The following is a 22,066-nucleotide window of genomic DNA, read 5'->3' on the forward strand; positions in this document are numbered from 1 at the left end:
AGAGAGAGAGAGAGAGAGAGAGAGAGAGAGAGAGAGAGAGAGAGAGACGGGAGAGACAAAATATTAATAATAAAGTCTGTCAGAAAATTTAAAAATTTCCATTTTGGCAAGAATGATATTTTGTCTTTCCTTTTGCACTTGGTAAATATAAAATCGTCTCAAAGACTGTAATCTCCATATTTCCCGGTAAATCTTTACGTAAAAGATAATACCAGCCGGCGCACATTTTATCAACCGCCTCTTTTCGCGAATTTTGTACAATAACGTTATTGTTCCCCGCTGCGGGGCGCGCAAGACGAGGACGATGAGAGAGGTCTCGTGCATGCGTTTTTCTTCGCTCAATCGACTCGAATCGCGGCCCACTTCAGGACGCGATTCACAAAGAGCAAATGCAAGTGCAAGATAAGAAAGGGACGCTCCAGTATTCATGGAATTACGTAGACGCGAAGCGCTCGTGAAGGGAAAATCAGGCGGACGTGCGGGGGTGGAAAGAAAGTTACTCGTTGTGGCTCCGCTGCCGCAGCACCACCCCGTCCCGTCTCATTCTGTCTCGTCTCGTCGTCGCTCGAGAGCTGCCGGGTAAGTTTAAATGTCGGGAAATATGCAGAGTCTTAGTCCTGGAAGAAAGCGGAAAAGTTTCGCGAGTGTCGCCCGGAATGGAGACGACCTGACGCTTGCCTGCGCCGACTTCGATGCCTCCGAGTGCTTTAAGTCGTCTTTGCATTAAAATCAGACGGTCGCGCGGGGAATGTCTTCGGACGAGTCCTAATGGATTTCGTCGCGGGCTGTTCGCGGCTTCGTCACGCGCAAATACGGTGTGTGCAGTATAATTCCTCTTAGAAAGTGCTCAGATTTTCTTATGTCACATTGGTGCAAATACATAGAAATTTATCCTGATCGGATTGATTCCAATCAGTTATTTAGTTTGTGTACGTGGTGATGCTATTGAATCCTGATAAGCCATATGACGTAACGTGACAATCAGCATCTTGTTAACCCTCGAAAAGAAAGAAGAATGATAAAACGCACAGGGAAATATAGGGTCTCGTTGTCCTCCATATACTATTTTTCTAAGAAAATATGTTTTAATTGAGAGAGAAAAAAGAAAATGAAAAACGCATATAAAACAGAGGTCCCGTTTACTCCAAAATTTAAAGTCCAAAGATTAATAAAAAGGACCCGATTATAATTAACAAATAATTAGGATCCGATAATATCACTTTACACAAACCAAATAACTAATTGGAATAAACTTGATCAAAACTATGAAATACATTTTTAACCATTTCCATCTTGATAGAAAAGACAAAAGATAGAATTAAAGCCAAGATACGTTTTGTCGCATAGATACAAAAGTCGCAATTTTAGCATTCTTATAATCGAGGAAGAGACGGTTCTTCTTGCAAGAACGAGCAGAAAAGAAATAAATTTCTTTGCGCGGAATTTGCGTGGGAAAAAAATCAATTTAAAAAATTAGTCGAACATGTGTAGGAATACGATGTAGCCCACTTGCATTTCCATTACTGATTCTTTCTATCCGCACGAACGTCCGCGATCTACTTGCGAGTCTAGCGAGCTATCGGTTTGCCGCACTCGTATCAACAGCTTTTTCGCCTCCGCTCCGTGGCTGGAAATTTTCCAGGACTATTTCCGACCGAACACCGTCTACATTTTTAAGAACGCCTCCGCAGCAGTTAGAGAAGCGTGAAAATACGATTGCGCAGCGTTCCGCGAGCGGCTCATAAAATTACGACGTGGTTCCTTACGGTTACAGGCAGCAGAGCTCTCGATGCATTCTTTCGTCGAGTGCCGGTGGCTGGGTCCGCGAGTTGTGAGATCCTTCGACACAGTGAGATATCCATCCGTTTACAGCCGCGCGATAAATATTTATATATCCACTCTACGCTTTTCCGCGATGCTGATTGGTTCTCTCGCTTAGCTCACTTCATGTGGCCTCACAGCTGCGGCTTGCTTCGTGTCGTTTGCGCCTGTCAAATTATTAGGCAAATAACTCATCGCGTTGGTTAACTCATGAAGAAAAGAATACAGAAGAGATATAAATTATAAGAATAGAAGAATAGAGAATAGAGGAGAAAGAGGAAAAAGAAAGGGCAGACTAAGAGAGAAGCATATTATTTAGGCAAAAATGAGGGTAAGAATAAGGTAATTTTATAAGGTAATTTAAAAGTAAAGTCATTGTAATGATAAAAAAACTAAATAGCGCGCGTCTGTAATATTCTAGCATTATATAAAATAGAGAGTATTGTCTGTCTGTACACATTCCTTGTTAACTCCTAAACCCTTTGACCGATCTGGACCAAAGTTTGCACAGTTTACTCTCTAGGATTCTGCGGAAATTCAAACTTCATGAAACCAGTGGTGCGATTCTGTAACTCGTTTGCACTGAACGACAATTTCGTTATCGTTGCGCAGCTTTTTCGTACCGTAGAAAAACTACGCAACGATAACGAGACTCATTAACTGCAATAACGAGTTACAGAATCACACTCCACCTCATCTTCATAATTTTTTCGACTCTTTCACACTTTGTGACAATTCAAATTTCGATGGTTTAGGGTATAAGAAGACCGGCGCGGCAACGTCAGGCAGTTGAAGCTAGTTTTTTAATAAAGTCAAAACGCTCACACGGCGATTGAAAACGTCATCTCGGCGTCAGCGTGGGAGAAAGACGGAGAAGTCAGGATTATTGCACTCGACTTTCGCACGTTTATGTCGCATATGTCACGGCTTTACGTACGACGCGTCAGTTGCCACGCGGAGGAATGCGCGTGGGGGAAGAAATGCACGGGATGTCTCCGAGACATTTCGCCGGATATTCGGGGGTTTAATGCGAGATTCGAGCTCTTCGCCTCCTCCTCCCAACCCCCGTCCCCCGCCTCCCCGCCAATCTGACATCGGACTGTAGCCTTCGCATCTCGGCTTTTATCCCTTTAGCCCTCCAATTCCGCGGCCGGATCTCGTGAGGCATCCCGCGTGCCACCCTTCTCGCTCCGCCGAATTTCCCGAATTTCCGCCGAATTCCTATAAATACCTCGTTGCAGCTTAGACAGAATTAATCAGTTAATGGCGCGCGGGGGCTGCCGGACGCGCTAAATAATGGAAATACGTTGAACGGCGGAGATAACTTTTGGGTCGTCGGCCAATCCGTTGGATTAAATTTGGAGTTATTGTTGTTGTTGTTGCTGTTACGAACAGCTATCGCGCACGAGACTCGCGCGCGTGCGCACAGCGGAATTTTCCCTCCGGAGCGAGAAGAGGAGCGGAATTTCCACGAGAAAGCAAATATTCGTATGAGCGCATAGTTGAGCGATGTTGGATGCGACGAACAGATACGGGACTTAATGGCGGAATATCGACGAGCTCGCACTTGGCAATTGTCGCAAAGACACCGCCGCCGGGCACCGCACGTATCGCGACTTGTGCACAAGTCTTCCGCGCAAGGAAACGATCGTGTCGCGACCGACTCGTCCTGCACTTGACTCGCGTCTGTTTGCGCTCGTTAGCCGGCTGTTTAGCCGACGTAATGCGCATGTGTTGATGATGTTTGCTGACTTAGCTCGATCGGCCGCGCGCGCGGATTAACCGTCGGTAGCTTAACGGACGAGGCGATGTTAATTAACGCGCCACTCCGCGTAGAACTTGTTATCCACGGAAATGAAACGTTTCATTTTCCCGTTTCCTTTCCAATCGTTAATCGTAAAAAGTAAAGCCAATGTTCGGCCGGCGGGCCGGCTTTTAATCGCTCAAGCACACGTGCGTCAATCGACGTGAAATATTTGAGCTCGATGCACCGGCCATCCCTGTGTCTGCTGCTCGAAAGCGCCCTTTATTCACTGCCGGCGAATGAGGGAGGGGGGGGGGGGGGGCAGCGGGAGAGCGGAGGAAAAAGCGGGACTGTAATTCGCGATCGGATTTATTCGACTCGAACACGAAGTGTAACGTCCCGCATCCGCGCGCGTTGCGTCGTTTTTCGCGGAAATGTACGGCCGTGCGATTTACATAAACAGTGGATTACTATCGAGACTGTTTTAGCGATGCAAACGACCTGCACCAGCCGATGGCGGCGGGCGGACGGGCCATGGAAATCGAAAATCCGAAAGCAGTTAGTCTGGCCCTTGAACGGCACTCGGTGGTAACGCGCCTGAATTAAATGCGCGACGAGGGTACTCCAGCGAAACACTTCCTCCGTTCGCACATCGCTCCTACCGCCGAATTCCTAAAGCTCACGTTCCGGAAAATATATCAGCATCTCCACGCCGTTGACTTTATTTAGTGGGCATTAAAGTATAGTATTTAAGTGAACGCTTTGTTCAACATGTTGACGGCATTAGCTCACTAATGTGTCAAGTGACTTAAAATAGAAAGAAAAATAAACCGTCTTTAAAAACCTCAAAAATAAAGTATGAACTAACTCGGAGTCAATATTCCTATAAACCTGTAGTCCTATTCTAATATTCTAACGATATTTAAAAGTCGACGCAAAAATCTGACTAATTGAGTCAGCAATAACCACCCTCCCATATATTTTTTTTATTATTTATCTCTCTGTAGCTGTATAGTTACCTACCTAATTCATCTTTTTCGCGTCGACTTTTAATTATTCAAAACTAACTACCCGGCGTTGCTCGGATTATCATAAAGTATCAAAGGAATGAAATTAGGGGAAGGAATGAAGTGTCCAGATGTTTCATAGTAGCCCATATTTTTTCCGCAGGTTTTTGGAAATTAATTATACAAAATTTGGTCTAGATTGGCCAAAAGGTATATTTTTTCAAATTCTTTATTTCATATTTTCTCGTTATTAAGAATTTGTTTTTGAAGTCGATTAAAAGTAAAAGTTACATCTTGCATCTCTTGTTCTCTGATTCTCGAGGAGGTAATGGAATTACCTAACTTCCAGGTGTGTGTATGTATCACCTGGATAAACCCTCAAATAACACCTACTCCATGAACAAGTAGAGAACATACTGCATAAGTCACAAAGAGTTTCATCTCAATATCTCTAATAGTTTTCAAGTTTTATGAGGGAACATACCAACAAACAAACAAACAAATGTACAGGATAAACTAAAAGCTTTGTTTTCGCTTGAAATCGGTTAAAAGCGCGGTCTACTCTGCTCGTCATAAAATTATTACGACGCGTTAGTGCACAGATACGTCAAACGAAAATAACAAGGTTTTTCAGGAGAGGCATTTGAACGTTTACAACTACGTGATGAGGAATATAGAACCTGCCCTGTCTGTTTTCAAAAAAGGCTACTCAGTCTGTGAACCAATGCATCGATAAATACGAGTCTGCCTTCAAGCGGCGTTGGACGGCATAAAATATGAACGATCTTCGATGGCGTATCGAAGATGTATGCGCTTAAAATGAATAAGCTGCTGGCAGAAGCCGGGGAACGAGGATTCGGGCGCATTAAGCTCGGCGAATGCTTATTTCGGCTAAGAACAATATCAGGCAACGAGTCGATTCCCTTTATCCCGTCCGCGGCTTATGCCTTATTCATAACGCAGGGAGAGGCTCTTAAAATGCATCCTAATGTCGCAATCGGAGCGGGAGAGCGGATGAGGCCGGATAAAATATTGCGCCGGGCGAATGTTGTGCGGTTGTTCCCCTGAAAATTTCACGGGGCTTTAGCGCGAATTAATTATCAATCCACAGAATTGTTTCGATTCGACGACCGTGAAGTGAATAACATTATATCCATCTGCGGGCCGACTCTTTGCGTTCGGGCATAATTCCGCGGAAAAATCGATCGTTATCGAGTATTCGCCCGCCGACGCGGCGCCCCGGCTATGAAAATACGACGGCTATAAAAAAAACACAATATTCCGTTGGGAAAAAATGAAGAGGCGCGAAGGTATCAATTTTTCAATCCTCAAAATATAGATTTTTCTCTTCTTCTCCCCTAAAAAAAAGAAGGAAGCTTCGTTCGCCGAACGAACAAACCCATTTTTCCCTCTACTGGTGATATAACGTCGATATATCTGTGCGAGGGATCGTGTCGTTTATTATTCGCTGATCCGCACTAATATCGCCGAGAAATGTCTGGCGAGTTTTCCGCGGAATCGATTAGCATACCCGAGGATGAGTTTGCGACGTCGCGCGGCCGGCTCTTACACCGGAGAAGACCACCGGTGTAAACCGGAGAGAAGTCCGACCGGAGTCCGCCGCGACAGTCGCGAAGACGACTAAAAAGCCCTCGTCGTCCACGAGGCGGCATTAAACCGGTTTATTCATTCCCTCGGCGAGAGGGCACTTAAATTTTGAGCCTTCCCTGCTCTCTTCAGTCGCGATTTAATTACCATCTTACTTGTCTGCTGAACATTAAGGGCTCTATAGACGATGACCCGCCCTCCTTCTCCTCTCTTTTTTCTTTTCTTCTTTCAGCGCACAGTGCACTCTCACGTGCGCTCTCACGCAAATTTGTATCTAACGGCTAAAGATCTCTGGCAATGATTTCGCGCGATGATTTTTCGACGCGACGCATCGGAGGTCCCGTCAAGTCAGTAATTTATGCGCTTTTAATATTCATAGAGGGAAATCTTGGGGCGTTGCCGACGTTTTTAGAAGATAAGAGAGAGAGAGAGAGAGTATAATATCCAAATAAGCGGGATAATTTCACGCTAATTGCTCGTCGAATTTTTTATGCAACGTGAAATCGCCGCGACGCAAACGCGTTCTCCTCGCTCGTGTTCGACACGCCGTTCTTCTCTTTCTCTCTTTCTGTCTCCGGTTTCTAATTTAAATCGGGCTCGAGCGATAAACCCACAATGCACCCGGTTACACGTAGATCGTGTCGCGCGCATTGTGCGTGTTACAATTATAATGCGAGCGAGATTCAGATTGTCATCGGGCAAAATTACTAACCGCTCCGGCGCGTAACCCACTCTCGCCGACTACAATGGCTTTTTGGAAACTTCCTCCGGGTACAACTGCAGACCGAACTTCATCAAAGTTCTCTTCCGCCGACGTCGAATATAATATCGCGCGCGGCGTGTGCACGCGCACACGTGTCTTGTCGAATGTCAAGTGTGCATGCGTGAGAATGCCTGTGTGTATGTGTGTGTGTGTGTGTTGCATGTATAGGTCGGTAGTCAGCGAAACTTCAAGCTAAAAGCACCATCCGTGTCTCTTAGACTGGAGCTCCCACCATTATGACGGCCAGCTTTCAAATTCAAATGACATTCAAATTATATAGGGCTTAACTATCGCGACGTTCCGCCACCGGCATCAATTTAAACTGTCGCGTCTCGCGCGCCACGAAAACACGCGCATAATTCCGTCCTGTTGCCGTGAGACACGCCATTAATACCGCGCCGATGCTCGATATTTCAACATACGACGCACAATATTGCGAAGAGCTTGTTTTCATAAAAATGAGCCGTTTTATGCAACGTAACATGGAAAGTCTCTCTTCTTGCAAAGCAAAAGCGTAGCCCGAAATATGATAAAACGGCTCGTATCAGTTCTCATGTGTTTTGATGATTTTTCATGTACGCACCATAATCTAAATTACTGATAAATTTCATAAAAATAACAAATGTTTAATTATGTATTGAGTTATACCGTGTTAATGTTGGTATGCATTGTAAGTTTGAAGCATTATTTACATGAGAAAAAATAGACTTTCCGCGACTTAAAAATGAAAAACTACAACCAGAATGCTGTCTTGTTTCAGTTGTTTATAATAATAATAATAGCAATAACAACAACAATAACAAACGTCGTCCCTCGGAGTCCCGCGAGACAGTCTGACTAGGCTTCCCTGGTTCCGTGAATGGGAGGAAGGAGGGAGAAAGGGTGGTATCGTCTCGTTGAAAAATTTCATGCGCGTCCCAGGCATGCAATCAGTACGCATTGTCTCTCGATCAAAACTTTCTCCCCTTGCTTTTCCCTAACGCCACGTCGTTTTTCACCGCGGAGACAGGTCGTCCCCGTGCCTCCCTCGTGTCTAATCTTTTGTCATCGTTTTCGCGAGAGGAAACGCCACACGGACGTAAAAGATACAACCTGCGGTTCCCTCCCTTCGTTCTTCCTTTTTTTACTCGCTCACTCCTCTATTTCCTCCGCGCAGGCAGCGGCGAAAAATGTTCCCTGAGCTTTTTTGTCACGCTACCCTTCTCTACCTGTCTCCCCTTTCTTCCCACTCCCTTCTTCGTCTTTCGCTGTTTTTCCCTCCGTCTTTCTCCCTCGGTCCCGTCAGTTCTTCCTGCCTCCCAACGTGTCTCGCTCTTTTTTCAACTCCGCTCATCCCTCCTGCCCTCCCTCCCTCTATCCAGCCGCACTTTCGTCCTGCGGGAAGAGATGACGGCCGAATGCAAAAGCATTCGAAACCGTGCTGGGGAAGCGTTGTCTCTACTCGACGATGAAGAGGGCTCCGATTCGCGGACGGATTTCATCGAAATTTCTACCAAATGGCGCCGAGATTGCACGGAGAAAATGGCTCAGGAGATTACATCGGTGGATGGCAATCCGTGTAATTATAATCGACTCCTCCGGCCCGACAATACTAATAGAGAGAGCCTATATCACTATAATTCGAGAATTCGTTGTGAGAACATTGTGAAGGGATTACCTTCCTGCTGTCTGCGATCTTAAGGGTCGCGCTTTCGCGTCTGCCTGGCACGAGGCGAGCGTTTCTCCACCCGCAGAATTCTCATGAAGCAAGGAACTTTCCCTCTCTTCTTCCCTTCTTTCCTTTCTTCAATTCCGATAGTTATGATATGGCCGAATCTAATCTTCATTGGGACGAGAACCACTCCCACATAATCGAGGAATCACGCACGCGATCTCTCGCTTTGCCTCGTCGCTCACCCCCGCTTTCTGCGCCTGCAACTCGCGGAACATCACGCCGCGAATTATAATACTCGTAACGTTTGCGCATTGACTCCGTTTCGCTGAGTTTCGAAGCTTCAATCCCGCTACGACGTGCGGTGAAATCCTACCAATCGCGCTGAAACCGCGTTCATGCCGTACATGAACATGTAAACGCATATTTCGCGCGACGCGTATATGTATTTCCGCAAGTCGAGGAGAACGCGCGAAGCTTAATTATTCGTATTTGCTGGGATCGTGTGTCGCGGCGTTTCAAATAACGAACGATGTTTGCGAGAATGATGTATGTCGAGGCGGGCAATTAATTGCCACAATTGGCGGCGCGCTTCGCGGAAGGCTGTTATAATTGCCAAATTGTCGAGAACAGTTCGGGTTGCAGCTTTGCGGATTCGCCGCGCAACTATGCGGAGTGCATCTCGTCCCTTGTTAAACCGATCCGCCGTCATTCCTTGCGAGGAACAGCGACGAGAAGCAGTGGGCATCGAGGGTTCTCTAAAGCACAATATCCATGTACACTTCACCGATATACGACTGTTCCAGCCCGATTTCACAATCTCTCGTGAGGACATAGAGCGGATTGAGATAAACAAAAAAAATCCAACATCGTTTCGCAATAATAATTGATATATTAATTATAGAAGATTTGTGAATGATCACGCATGATATGGTAGATCAGCTTTAGTGGCGATGGCAGTGAATGATGGCAGTGAATATTCTCTGATGATTGGTGAGGTAGAGTCGTTTTACTGATTCAACCGGAAATGTTTTTATTGATTCACGTTAAGGGAGAAAAACGGAGGTTTTGAAGGAACTCATACCGAAAAAGCGACGTCCAAAGTAGCGACGAGTGACGTACCACGACGAGCGATGACGATAATAGCCCTTCGAGTCGCTTCTTTTGAAAGTCATAAGGTCGTTTCCGAAAAAATTAGAAATTCTAACGAGACGTCGACGATGACGCGCGCGCACGCGCGCGTGTGTGTGTGTGCTAATATTGACGCAATGCGGGGTATTTTAGCGTCCGTGAAAAATTGCACTCACGCCTGAGTTTACAGAACAAACGAATATCTGAATGTGTGTGTGTATGCGTGCGTGTGTTCGCGCGCGCATGTAAAGATGGAACGACAACGTCGTACCGTGTTAATTAAATGGCATAATTCGCTCGACAAATTTGCGCCCAGCAAGATACCGTGGCGATAGCTCTTCTCGCGCGATCCAAGGCGACGTCGACTTTGCGCTCTCGGCATGTCGACTTTTCCCGAACGGAGGGCGAGAGATCCGGCTTTTCGAAAATTTCCCGAGTAATTCGCCCGTGGAAAGCTCCAGGCGTGTCGCACCGCACGATGCGCCCGGCTCTGCCAGAGGAGACACGTTTCATTTGAATAACGCATCTTCCTTCAAACGAATCAACCCTGCGCGTGGGATGACTGGGAAAGAGGAAGGGTAAGGGGAGGGGATGAGAGGAGACGGTAAGAGTTTCTTACCCGCCCGAAGGCACAAAGAGATACATGAGCGTGGATGAGGGATGGTTTCACAGAGATGTCGCCTTATTTCGCGAAAGCTTCGCGCTCAGACGCGCGGAGTGTGTCACCATAAGCCTGTGCGTCGAGGTATAAAAATTGCAATTTATAATCCCACCTTCTTGTTTATTCGCACGTCAGATCGATGGTGTACGACAATATACAGCTGTCGCGTGTGTAATGAATATTAAGTCGCCACGAGGATCATTCGCAACTCAATTTGACCCTTTAAGGCTCAGGCATCCTGTTCGGATGAAATTTGTTTCTCCATCAAGTAGTCTCAAAGGACGCTCCTGATGAAGAGTCTGGTGGCCCGAAAATTGACTGAGAAGTGCAATTTTCAGCAAAGTCATGATGTTTATTTACTTTGGAGATGTCTCTGTACATTCATGTTTGCACGTGTGCCTTAACTACAGAATTCAATAAATCTCATAACTGTAATAAAATGAACATAAAAATTCCGACCTTGTATCTCAGGCTGATGTCGATAAAAAGTTGAGAATATAAAATTTGCTTTCTCTTTCGTGAAAAACTTTATACAATTTTGGTAATCAACGATTCTGCTCTGCACACGATCGCCATATTGGTTTCTTCAGCGGGAAAATCACTGTTTCAGAAATGGAATGAAGAATATACTCTATCTATCGTAATATTATATCGACGAAATCATTACCTTGTTATTATAAAAAATTTTGGCAGGACTCTAAATGAATATATATAATTACGTACACTGAACCTTAAAGGATTAACGCGGAGGCCTCAGAAAGTGCTCAAACTTCGGGCCCCGTCAGATTTTCAGGAAAACGCGCGGGTACAGAGACAATGTGTGAAATAACTTTTATAACTATGGACACGAAGCGTATTAACGGGAAAGATCGCTCGGACGATGAAAAACACGCAGGGATTCCTGAATCCAACTCGGCCTCATCTTCTGACCTCTAAATTTCTCGATTACGATTTCTCGGGTGCAGTTCCGCTCTCGGAGAGAACGGGTGCGACGATCCGGAAATATGTCGAGGAACGCTCGAAGATCGCCGCTCGCAGAAATTGCGCGATAGCGGCGCACTCGGTGAAACGCCGAATCCAATCTCGAGTGCGGATTTTAAAGACGATAGCGCGTCTCAAAGAACTCCGGAGCGCCGGAGCGAACCCATGAATTTTGCGCGCGCGCGACTACGAATTCGCAACGGCTCGCGCTCGTTGCTTGTAATTAAAAATATAGAAATAGCCATATATGTACGTGTAATTTGAATTCATCGAATTCATCTTGATGAAAAACGCGCGTAACAAATCGTTTTTGCGCCATAATTCCAGCGCATGGAAATTTTGAAAAAAGAGAACAGACGTGATGAGGAATGAAATTTAATACGAATAAATTTCTACGGATAAATTTCTTTTCTCTCTTTATATATATATATATATCTCGTTCGCTCTTTTTTCCTCAGCATTATTCATTTTCTATACCTAACAGTAATTTCTTCTTATCTTCATACACGACATTCAGTTATTATTAATCTGGACGTCATCTGGACGTGTCACGAAAATAAGGCCCGTATTAAAAGTTATTTGGAGACTCGTCTCTCAAGTGAGATATTCAGGTTTTAATTCCGTATTATAGATGAGAATTTTTCAGAGGAATCGCGATTACAGACATAAATGTTACATGTGTCACATGATACATCAGAAAAATTTGAACCTAACTCTGAAAAAAAGTCTGAGTATCTCACGTAAGACAAGTTTCAGCTTTCGACACAAGCGTGAGCGCGTGACGAACATCGCGCCAATTTGTTCGCTCAATGACGCGCGATGCGACAACTTGAGCTCATCCGAGCAAATTTACCTAGAACGGGTGTTCCGAGCGATGACACATTATGAGAGCTCGGCGATTGCATAATTAGCTGATTCAGGTGGGCAAAGTAAATCGCGTGTATCTGGATCGTGGATATCGCCGGGTGAGCACGTATTCGTTATCGATTACTCTCGGTATATCATCGTGTCAGACCGACGCCGGGTTACCGCGGCGCCAATTAGAGGATCATTTTCTATCGCGGATGCCGCGCATCGAAAATAGCCCGGGCCTGTGAAACGCCGCTGTTCGATTCCGGCGCGTAATTACTGTCGGCCGAGCTATCCTAAATCTTCCACTGAACTGAATCGTTCTAATTCGGTGCCGATCGCGGCAGTGGCAGCAACGGCGGCGGCGGCGGCAGCGGCGGTGGCGGTCGAATGCCGCGAATAATTTCGTAGGGAAATTCGACGAAATTCATAGCGGGCAATAACAGTATACGAAATTTATTCACCCACTTTGGCGATTCATTCTGCGCGGTGGCAACGACTTCGTCGATGCGCGATGTTTATTACACGCTCGCGCGAAACGATATAAATGCTCCGACCGCAAAAGAGAAAAGAAAAGAAGGGGCAACTTGACTTTATGATCAAACTCTACGGTGGCGGCTATCAGGAAAGCTCGCACGCTGATCGGCAGAATTGTTTCAACACGCAGTAGGTTAGTTCAATTATTGACGTCCCCTTAGTCATTAACATTTCAGAAAAAAATCTGTGTTTTTATACATTGCAGTTAAACTTGTTGTCTGCACTCAATGATCCCAAAAGAAAACCTTACAACTAAAACTGTAAATAGCGATAAAAAAACAGAATTTTCTAAAGTGTCAATAACTAAAGAGGATCAATAATTGGGTACCACTAACTGGATTACCTTGTAATTAACTCATTATAATTAAAACGGAGAGAATATAACAGTTTCTCTTCATTTAACTTTTTGTTACCTTTTTATTTTTTAACAGCACATTTCAGTTCTTGAAACATAAATAGCATAAATGAAACAAAAGGATAATAAATTATTGCAAAACGCCGGTCTATTCGTTGGTTACAAAATTCTGGAATAATTTCTGCTACAAAGCTTTTTTGTCTAGTAAATTTCGTTTGAAATATAGCGAATTTTTCTAGTATGTTTCATTTTCTAAAATAATAAATAACACATATGGAATTAAAAGATAATAAACTGTTGCAGAATATCAATCTGTTTCTCGGTAAAATTCTGCAATGATTTTTACTATACAGTTCTCTCCTCGTGTAGTAATTACATATTCGTTCATCAACATTAATGTAAAGCCATCGTAGCGAGAGATTAACACTGTTTTGACACATCGCGTTTCCGCTTCCTTCATTAATCAACAAATAATGAACCAACAACAAGTATGATTATCCTCGTAAAATCTTGATCAATAAACTAATAACAGAATCCTGATAAACCAGTTACATTGTGCCATTCTGGTGTGTATGTGGGTGTATACAGTACGTTCCAGTTGGGCGCATAATTCAGTCGCAGAGGACGCTGGGTGCAATCGATCAACCGTCTGTCTGTCCGTCATTCGACGGACGATGAAAATTCGACAAAAATGAGAGGGAAAAGGCGAATAAAGCGACTGTCTGCCGAGTCTCGGCCAACTTGATCCAGAGACCGTCGGGGATTTCACAGGCAGGTCAAAATGAGCGAAGCGCCGCGGGCACCGCGACGGGGCGTTTAGTGCGCCCCCGACGTGCTCGTCGCGAGTGCCAAAGCGCAATATCGGTTCCAACGCGTCAGGGAACCGCGGGGCTATTAGCGTTCACCGTCAGACGGCGAGTTACGACGCGTAAAACATCGAAACGGCCGCGTGGCTGATCGGATTCCGCGGATAATTCGCGGCAATCCGGCCGAAATCCAGTGCATTAAACGCGCGCGCGTCCAGCGGCGTCTGGCACATACCGAAACGCGCGCGGGGACATCCGTCGAATAAACTTGTCGTTGTCCCGTTGCACGTTGCGGCAAAGGCACTCCGGAAACACAGGCATTTCGGAACGCCCGATGCGCTATAGCCGACCATTGTCCTGATCGCGAGGTTAACAAGCTACGAACTATCGCTCGTTGCAACGAAATCGCGCGCCGCCGTATACACACGTGGCCCGCGAATAGTTCGGTATCTTTGGTGACATCCCGTGAGATTTTGGAATGCTGCGAAAGGTATCTCTCGACCCCCCTCCGTTGTGTTAATCTTTTCACATCTTGGCAGAAAAGTTGACAGGCAGAAAACCAATCGTACTGGTAGAAAAACAGACTGTCGACTACCATTTGAACATCAGCGCGAGTTCTAATTAGCTTCTGTTTTCTGCTTTTCTGTCTTTTCTGTGAATTCTCCCTTAGAGTCCCTCAAGTAAGAATTAGGACATTGTCCGCCATTTGTAGGGAAGAAGTGAATGAGTGCGTGAAAGAGAGAAGCTGCAGCGTGTTTCGTCATTTCAGTCTCAGAGCTCTCTCTCATTCTTATTTACTTCTCCTTATTAATAGCGGCTTCAGTCAGTATCATCATGCGGTGTCCAACTTTACTATAAAATCTTCTTCGTGTGTATGGCGAATGAACTGTTAATATTTTCAGAAAAATTCTCCTGTTTTCTTTTAATCTCTTGTCCGTAGTACGTAGTCTATAGGGAATTTAAGGGATAGCGTTATCGACAAGACTCACACCCGAATGTGAAGCAACGTGGAGTGCAGCATGCCGATAAAAAGCCTCGAGATCTATTTAAAGTAACGTCTACTTAAATTTACACGAAGCAATTAAATTGAAAGAGACGGGGTAGTACGCGGAAGCGGAAGGGCAGCGGAATAATTCATGCATATAGCAATGAATATAAAGTCACGGTGGTATCGATCGCGCCCTCTCTAAGATACACGTCCCGGATGCGTCCGGGCGTATCGCGGGGTTTAACGCGATGTTGACGTATCTATCCTTTGGCTAAGATTAAACGAGACAACCCCCTGCCGGCGCCGCTGAATCGCGCTGACGAAGACGGTGCCGGCCGAAATGTTTCGCGGTTTTAGTCACGAGTGGTCGCGAATTTTCGACGACTGTTAAAACACACGCAAGCTGGCGGTCAGCGCCGTCAATCGGATTAACCAAATCCGTTTTCGTTTCCGCGCGCGCGACCTCGAGAGTCGCGGTCGTTGCCGCCGCCGACGCTTTGAGGCGCTGTCACAAAGGGCCGGCTATGCATTCAACCGCGATCCCTCTCCCTTCCTCTCTCCTTTCCTGCCCCAAAGATTGCAAAGTTCTATCGTTGGCTGTTTGCGAAACGCGATAGGTGAAACAAGCTGTTCCTGAGGCATACAGTGGTCGAGATTGTATCAGCGGTTAGCGGAGAAGCGTTGCGACCCTCTGTTTTGTATCAGAGGTCAGAGCTACATTGAGCTACATATCTCCGAGAGAGAAGAAGAGAAAGGAGACCTCTAAAAGGACCTCCAGAATTAGCTATAGTTACGCAAGAATGATCCAATCTGCGTGAAATACGTTTTGAGAAAAATGATGGTGAAATTTGATTTATTTATAGTCCGTTCTTTGTGGCTGAACTGGCTGCGCTAGTTTTCTTCTCCACATCTCTCTTTTTCACACCAAGTCACCGCTATATACCTATTTCTTTTTAAGTTCCGAAAGTATGCACTGGTTTTCAGCTACAAAGAACAGATCTATGATCTAAAAAATATATATAACAATGAGATTTTTTGAAATTGTTAAAAAAGTCGAGTATGATCAATTTTCTTCTCTTTAAATGTATTCAACCAGCTTAATTCTTAAAAAATGGGTAAGAAAAACATAACTGATAAAAAATGGTTAATACTGATAGAACATGTAAGCAACAGAAGAACCGTTTTTTAATTAATTTTAGATGCCTATAAAGTTTGGATTTTTTGTTTTAAAGATCATAGGTAACAAAAACTCCGAAATTATAATTTTGTGGCTTTTATTCTTGACTTTTAACTTGACAACTAACAATTTATACCTTGTGTAAAGCTTTCGCGTGAACGATGATTTACGATTTGAATTAGCTGGATTTTTCCCCTTCTTTCCCCTTCTTCAAACACCCGGCGTGATCGCTCCAACGCGAGCTTTCGACATGCGGGTGTCTACCGACCGTACGTGTAATTGCAAGAAAACGAGCAAGAAAACAATTGTACATCCCGCAGCGAGACAGGAGTGCGGCTGCCGGCTGAGAAATCACACGGCAATGTAGCTGTTTGAAAAATCGACCGATGTGGAATTCGCCGTTCATTCCGCTTCGTCCGTCTGTTCGTCCGCATTTTTTTCCCTCCTGCGCGCAATACGCACTGCGAGACCGCGTTGGCTGGCAGGAACGGCGGGTTCGGGGCGAATTCGCACGTTAAAACGAACGAGGGCGAAATTGGACAGGAAGATACGAGACACGCAGCAACGTAATGAAATTGCGTGTAACCCTGCCGGCGCGGAGCATCAAAGGGAAACGATTTCGATTTGCTCCGACAAATTCCGGCCTATTCCTCTGTGTACGTATGTATGTGTATGCGCGTCTGTTCACGGTGGAATCTATTACTGTGCTTGCGGCAACCTGAAACTCTTCCCTCCCCCAAAATTAAAGGGCCAGAACAGCGAGCGGGTGTATCGTTACGCAATTTGAGTAATCGTCTTTGCGGCGATCGAACCTCCCTCCGTTCTTCTCTTATTTTTACTTGTGGAAAATCTCACCGAGCGATAGCGCCGAAGGAGGCATCATCGTCTAGATAAAACTGATTTTCGGGAATTCTACTCGTAAAATTCTTATTTGAAAATTTACTCGTGCTGGAAAGAGATCTCTGCGCATCGAACTCGAGAATAACTTTTTGACATCGAATTCACGAGAACGATAATCCTGCGTAGATCGCTTCGATAATCCGTAAAAGTATCTCTGCGGAAAAATGTTCCACGGGGTGAAGGACTCCGCACCAAGACGTAGCGAGATAATAGCATTCATGGGGACCGGGAGGAGCGATAAAAGGTAAACCCGCGATTTATGATAGCCACAAAAGAAATACGGCGTAGAGATTTCTTTCTCTTTCGAAAGGAAGACTTCAAATCGCTGGTAACGATCGAGCAAGAGAGAGAGAGAGAAAAAGAGAGAGAAAGGGGAAAAAAGGAGGTGAAGCGGGCGGTGAAGCGGATCTCAAAGCAAAATCTCTTTTTAATTCTCGATAATGATGTCCGAGGGACTGATTTTAATGAGATTCGCGGATATTCGCCGCGTTTGCGAACAGAGTCCGAGAAGAAACCGAAACCGTTCGCAGCGAAAGCCATTTGATCGACTGCGGATTAATTTTTACATGTAATTACGGGATTCGCGAAATGTCGGAGGTATTACGTAATGTGCGCTTATAAAGTCTGCCCGATGGTGCAATTCTTTTCTAACCCTACTCCTGACCCGATTCGCTTATTACTAGCATCGACGAAGAAATCCTTTGTCGAGCGCCTTTCAAGAAACTTTGCTTTTACGAAGAGCTGGAAAAGTAACAGTTTCAGGAACTGGAAGCGCGCGCGCAGCCGTTCGCTCACAATGTCTTGTCTCGCGTGTCAGTACTCTTGACAATTAACGGGCAATTAAGTTAACTTCTCGAAAATAGCTCCCAATTTTGACACACTCGAGAACCCGCATTTAACGTCTAATAAGATAATATTTTGGTTTGCGAGAGAGAACCTCCCCTCGTCAAATTCGACTCGCATCTCAAAGATAGAAACGGCACCGAGAGAAATTGAACCCGTCATCGTCGGTGAAATTTGTACGAACCGGTGAAATTTTTATGACTGTCAACTTCCAGAATCTTTTTATCAGGACAGATTGAAAAGACGAACGAAAATATACTCGTATAAACGCGAATGAATTTAAATTGATAATAAACCCAAGTCGAGATTTTGATACTGCTTTTAGTCTTACCATTCCATTATATTCTGAAGTCTATAATACAACTTATTTTGACGCTAAAAAAAGTGAACACTTTGGAAATCATCAGAGTTAAAGTAGAAGTAAATTGTATTATTAGAATTAAATCTACTTTGCTAACTTAGCTATTACTGTGTTAAGGTTCAAGGTTTAATGTAGAGTCGAAATGTCGACTCTCGGAGATAAACTGGAAGGTGGACGTGAATAGAAATATAGATAAATTTGTAAGGAAAAGCAGATACGAATTCAATTTTACGAGAAAGCTGCTTTGCAAAAGCTATTGTAAAAATCATCAGTCTGATCAGTAAATATTCTTATATAAGCCAAGATCAACAGCATATTCCGATCAGAATCGTCAATTTTGCAACAATTGCGAAGCAGCTGCTGAATGCAGACATTGTCACTTCAACGGGTTGACCTCCCTCTTTGCTATTTTTGCTGTTGACTCGATCAACGAGTATCTTTTACCCGTCACAATGCGAGTTAAAAATTGGCTCGCCGCTTTTCATCTTTCCTTCCGGTCAGGTCCCTCGGTCCCGGTCAGGAGGAGCAAGAAATTCGAAAGACCACGTAACTCGATAGTAAGTTTGACCAAAGGTCGCGCGAACTTCATTCCCACCTCGATGCAGGATGAAATAGAAGACGTTGCGGAGGTGCCATTTCGCGGCTCGAGTCAACGCGGTTATTACGTTTTCCCGGCTGGGTCCGAGAAGCGGTGAACAAACTAGGCTTTCCTTAAAATCAAATAAGGAGAAAATTCGACGTGTCCATCGGTGCAGCAACATCGAGGCACCCGCCGATAAGTTGCAACGCTCAATCCGATTTGAAGAAACACGAGGAAGTTCTCCCTCCCTACAGTCCATTTCCTCGTGCCCTTTAAAGAAACATAATTACGGTTCGTGCGTTTTCCGCGCTCTCTCGGCGAGTTTAGTCCTCAAACGTCACGCTTCAAAAGGCAATTTACAGCAGCACACTGGCAGTGCAGCGCACTCGACGGCTTAAATCGCCCGCCGTTTGAAGTTTCTTCAACTTTTACTCCTCCTCCATTTGAGATTTATTCGAAGGGAATCCCGGAGGGGCTCTAAGACAACATCAGAGCGCTGTAATCATTATTTAAGTTACTTCTTCTTTTGCCACATCAGAGTCTTTCGCAGAGAGTGTGACAGCCTTAACACACTTAGCTATCGCATCGAGTCCTAACGCGATATCGAGTCCTAACGCGGGCTTTTAGGATAATCATGGCTAATCGCGGCACTCACGGTATAATGGAGAACACTTTCTAATTGAAGGGAATAAATGCGTAGCCGCGTGCACGTATATACTGTCGTGCGTCGACAGACGGTTAGTCGGAATCGTCGAATAACTCAGGAGAACAAGTATTAGATATCGATTGTCACCGGCCACCAACGCGTTACCCTCCGTCGTTGGTGTCGAGCAGCGGACTTATCCGACCGACGTTGAAATTGTTCTGTCAGCACAGCCCAAGCTTTAAGGCTTTACCCGACGTACGTTCCCCCGCCTCTCCTGCGCGCCGAGTCGACCAACTTATTAAGCCCGGCGCGGATGAAACCTCGACAGCGACTAATTGTCGTTGACACCTAAATAAACCGCCGAATTTCCCTCGCCCTTTGTCTTCGCGCCCAAAACCTCTGTATCACTTTGGGGGAATTACGATGGTCGGTGAAGTCACAAAGAATTATCGTCGGTACCTCCAATTAACGCGGATAATCAGAATATATAGCCGAAACTTTGGCCCTATGTTAAAACCTTGAATTCTACAACGCAGTGGGAGCTAATTTAGCAAAGTAGGTTTAGTTCTAATGATACAATTTACTCCTACTTCAACTCTGATAATTCCTGAAATTTCCCTTTTCACTTTCTTTAGCGTCAAAATAAGTTGTATTATAAGCTTCAAAACATCAAAATAGAATGTTGAATGAAGCAGATGCTAAAATTAAAATAAAAATTTTGACTTGTGCGAGCTCACTACTTCTCTCTCTCTTTTCTACGCAACTAGCACAATATTCCTCGCGAATATCGCACAACAATGCAGAATGACCGTGATGCATGCGCAAAATATCGTAATTTATCGACGATCGATGGCAAACCGAGGATTTGGTGGCAATTAGCGTGCGCGCAGACACGCATGATCTACAGTGCTAATATCGGGCGGAACCGGTCAAATTTTCTGAGTTGCAGTCCGGCCAAACAAAGATTTACTCGTGCCGAATATTGAGTACGACTAGCGCGCGACCGTGTTTCTCCATTATACCTCCTACCGGCCCTTGTCTTCAGCGCATATTTTATGCTGCGTCGGATTTATGACGGTGCGCATAATGGAAACGTATTTCGGGATAAGCTCGGAATTCGACGCCGCGGCATCTGGCAGGAGAAAAGAGCCGAAGGGTGGAGGGAAGGGGAGGTGGGGAAAAGGGAAAGGAAGGATCGATGTACCCTGTATTACCCCTTTAAACCGATAGCCACGGCTCTCTCGAAGAAGCGCTCGACGAAGTCGTGCAGTGCCCGAGGATATACGGTAACGGTTACTTCCGGAAGTATCGATGGAGCGAGAGACGCGAGAAGGACGATTTCGGGCACGGTTCTCTAGCGAGAGAGCGAGTCCACTCTACTGAGAATACCTCGTGCTTACATATGCAATGCTCTCGAAGACGCACATGATATAGTGCCTCTGCAAGAAAGCGTTTGATTGGATTAACAAAGTTTCTGGTGAAATACGAATAAACCAGGAGAATTGCGGTTGAAGTTATCAAATTTCTGTTCACAAATTAACCAAAAATCTCGTTGACTTGAACAAAATTCCGGCAACTTCAAGCGGAGTTTTCTGGCTCGTTTATATTTCCCCCGAAATTCGGTTAATCGAATCAAACGTTCTTTTCGTGTGCTTTTCGATGGATTTCGATTATTAATTTGTTAATTTGTTCAAAAATTATTACGTTTGCATATGTGACAGTCACGATAAAAGTATGTGCGACATAGTGTCTTTTAAATTTTTTATAAATTTCATCAACATTCCATACATTCTGGAGAGAAGGAATCGGCTCATCGAGTCCGTTAGAGGAAGAATATTTTAAGCTCATGGTTTTCAAAGATTGTAATTATTAATCTGCTAATTAATTTGAATGTTATGATGAATAAAGTATTTTTCAACAGCGTGGATATTCACGCGAAAACGGCGTAAAGTGAGGTCAACGTCATTTTACAGGGAATGAGAGCAGCACGTCTCACCTACCGTGGAGACTAACTACTGCTCCGCGTCCGACCAGCCGCGGCGCGTCTTCTTCCACTTGTTTATGCAGCGTCGCGCGTGCAAGATAAACATTCAGATAGTTGGTTATCTACCGTCGCAATGTCAAGATTGCTTAATTTTTCAGACGAATATTTAACGATTCAATTATATAATTAATCAAAGGCCGAAGAAAAACATACGGAGAAAATTTTGTAGCAAATATTATTATAGAACTTTGTAACCAAGGAATAAATTGACATTCCGTGATAATTTATAAATTCTTTCGCGTCTCACATTTTAGCAACTGAAATGTGCTACTCAAACATTTATTACGTTTTCTGTCTATTCTATATTCTATATTCCATCTCGTCGAAAAACGTAGTTTCTAGCGAAATTCATTACATGCCTTAGCAAGACAGATTTCACTGACAATGTATTCCTGCATTGGAGAGAAACACAGTAGAGTCAAAAAGATTTCGTGTAAAAAAAGAAAACTATAATAATCTCACCGTGCAAAAATTTTTTCCAACAATTTTGTCAACATGTAAAAAATGCAAAATGTTTTTACGGATTATTTCAAAATGAATACGAATTCAAAAACGAACGAGAGAGAGAGAGAGAGAGAGAGAGAGAGAGAGAGAGAGAGAGAGAGAGAGAGAG

General features: G+C 44.6%; 1 protein-coding gene across 2 annotated transcripts in view; it reads right to left on the minus strand.

The window, feature by feature from the left end:
* The window catches only part of LOC116849938, a 246,731-nt gene that overhangs the window by 75,680 nt on the left and 148,985 nt on the right, over nucleotides 1-22,066 (minus strand). Inside the window, exon 1 of one of the 2 annotated variants that reach the window (XM_032827639.1) lies at nucleotides 1,767-2,074. The exons of the other annotated variant lie outside the window; for it this stretch is intronic. The gene's annotated coding sequence lies outside the window, so the exon portion shown is untranslated. Of the gene's footprint in view, nucleotides 1-1,766; nucleotides 2,075-22,066 lie in introns of those variants that run through there. 2 annotated transcript variants of the gene reach the window in all.

This window comes from Odontomachus brunneus, unplaced genomic scaffold (assembly GCF_010583005.1).
Source record: "Odontomachus brunneus isolate Ranch 3 - 2012 unplaced genomic scaffold, Obru_v1 Obru_scaffold_005, whole genome shotgun sequence".
In the NCBI taxonomy this organism is placed as follows: domain Eukaryota; kingdom Metazoa; phylum Arthropoda; class Insecta; order Hymenoptera; family Formicidae; genus Odontomachus; species Odontomachus brunneus.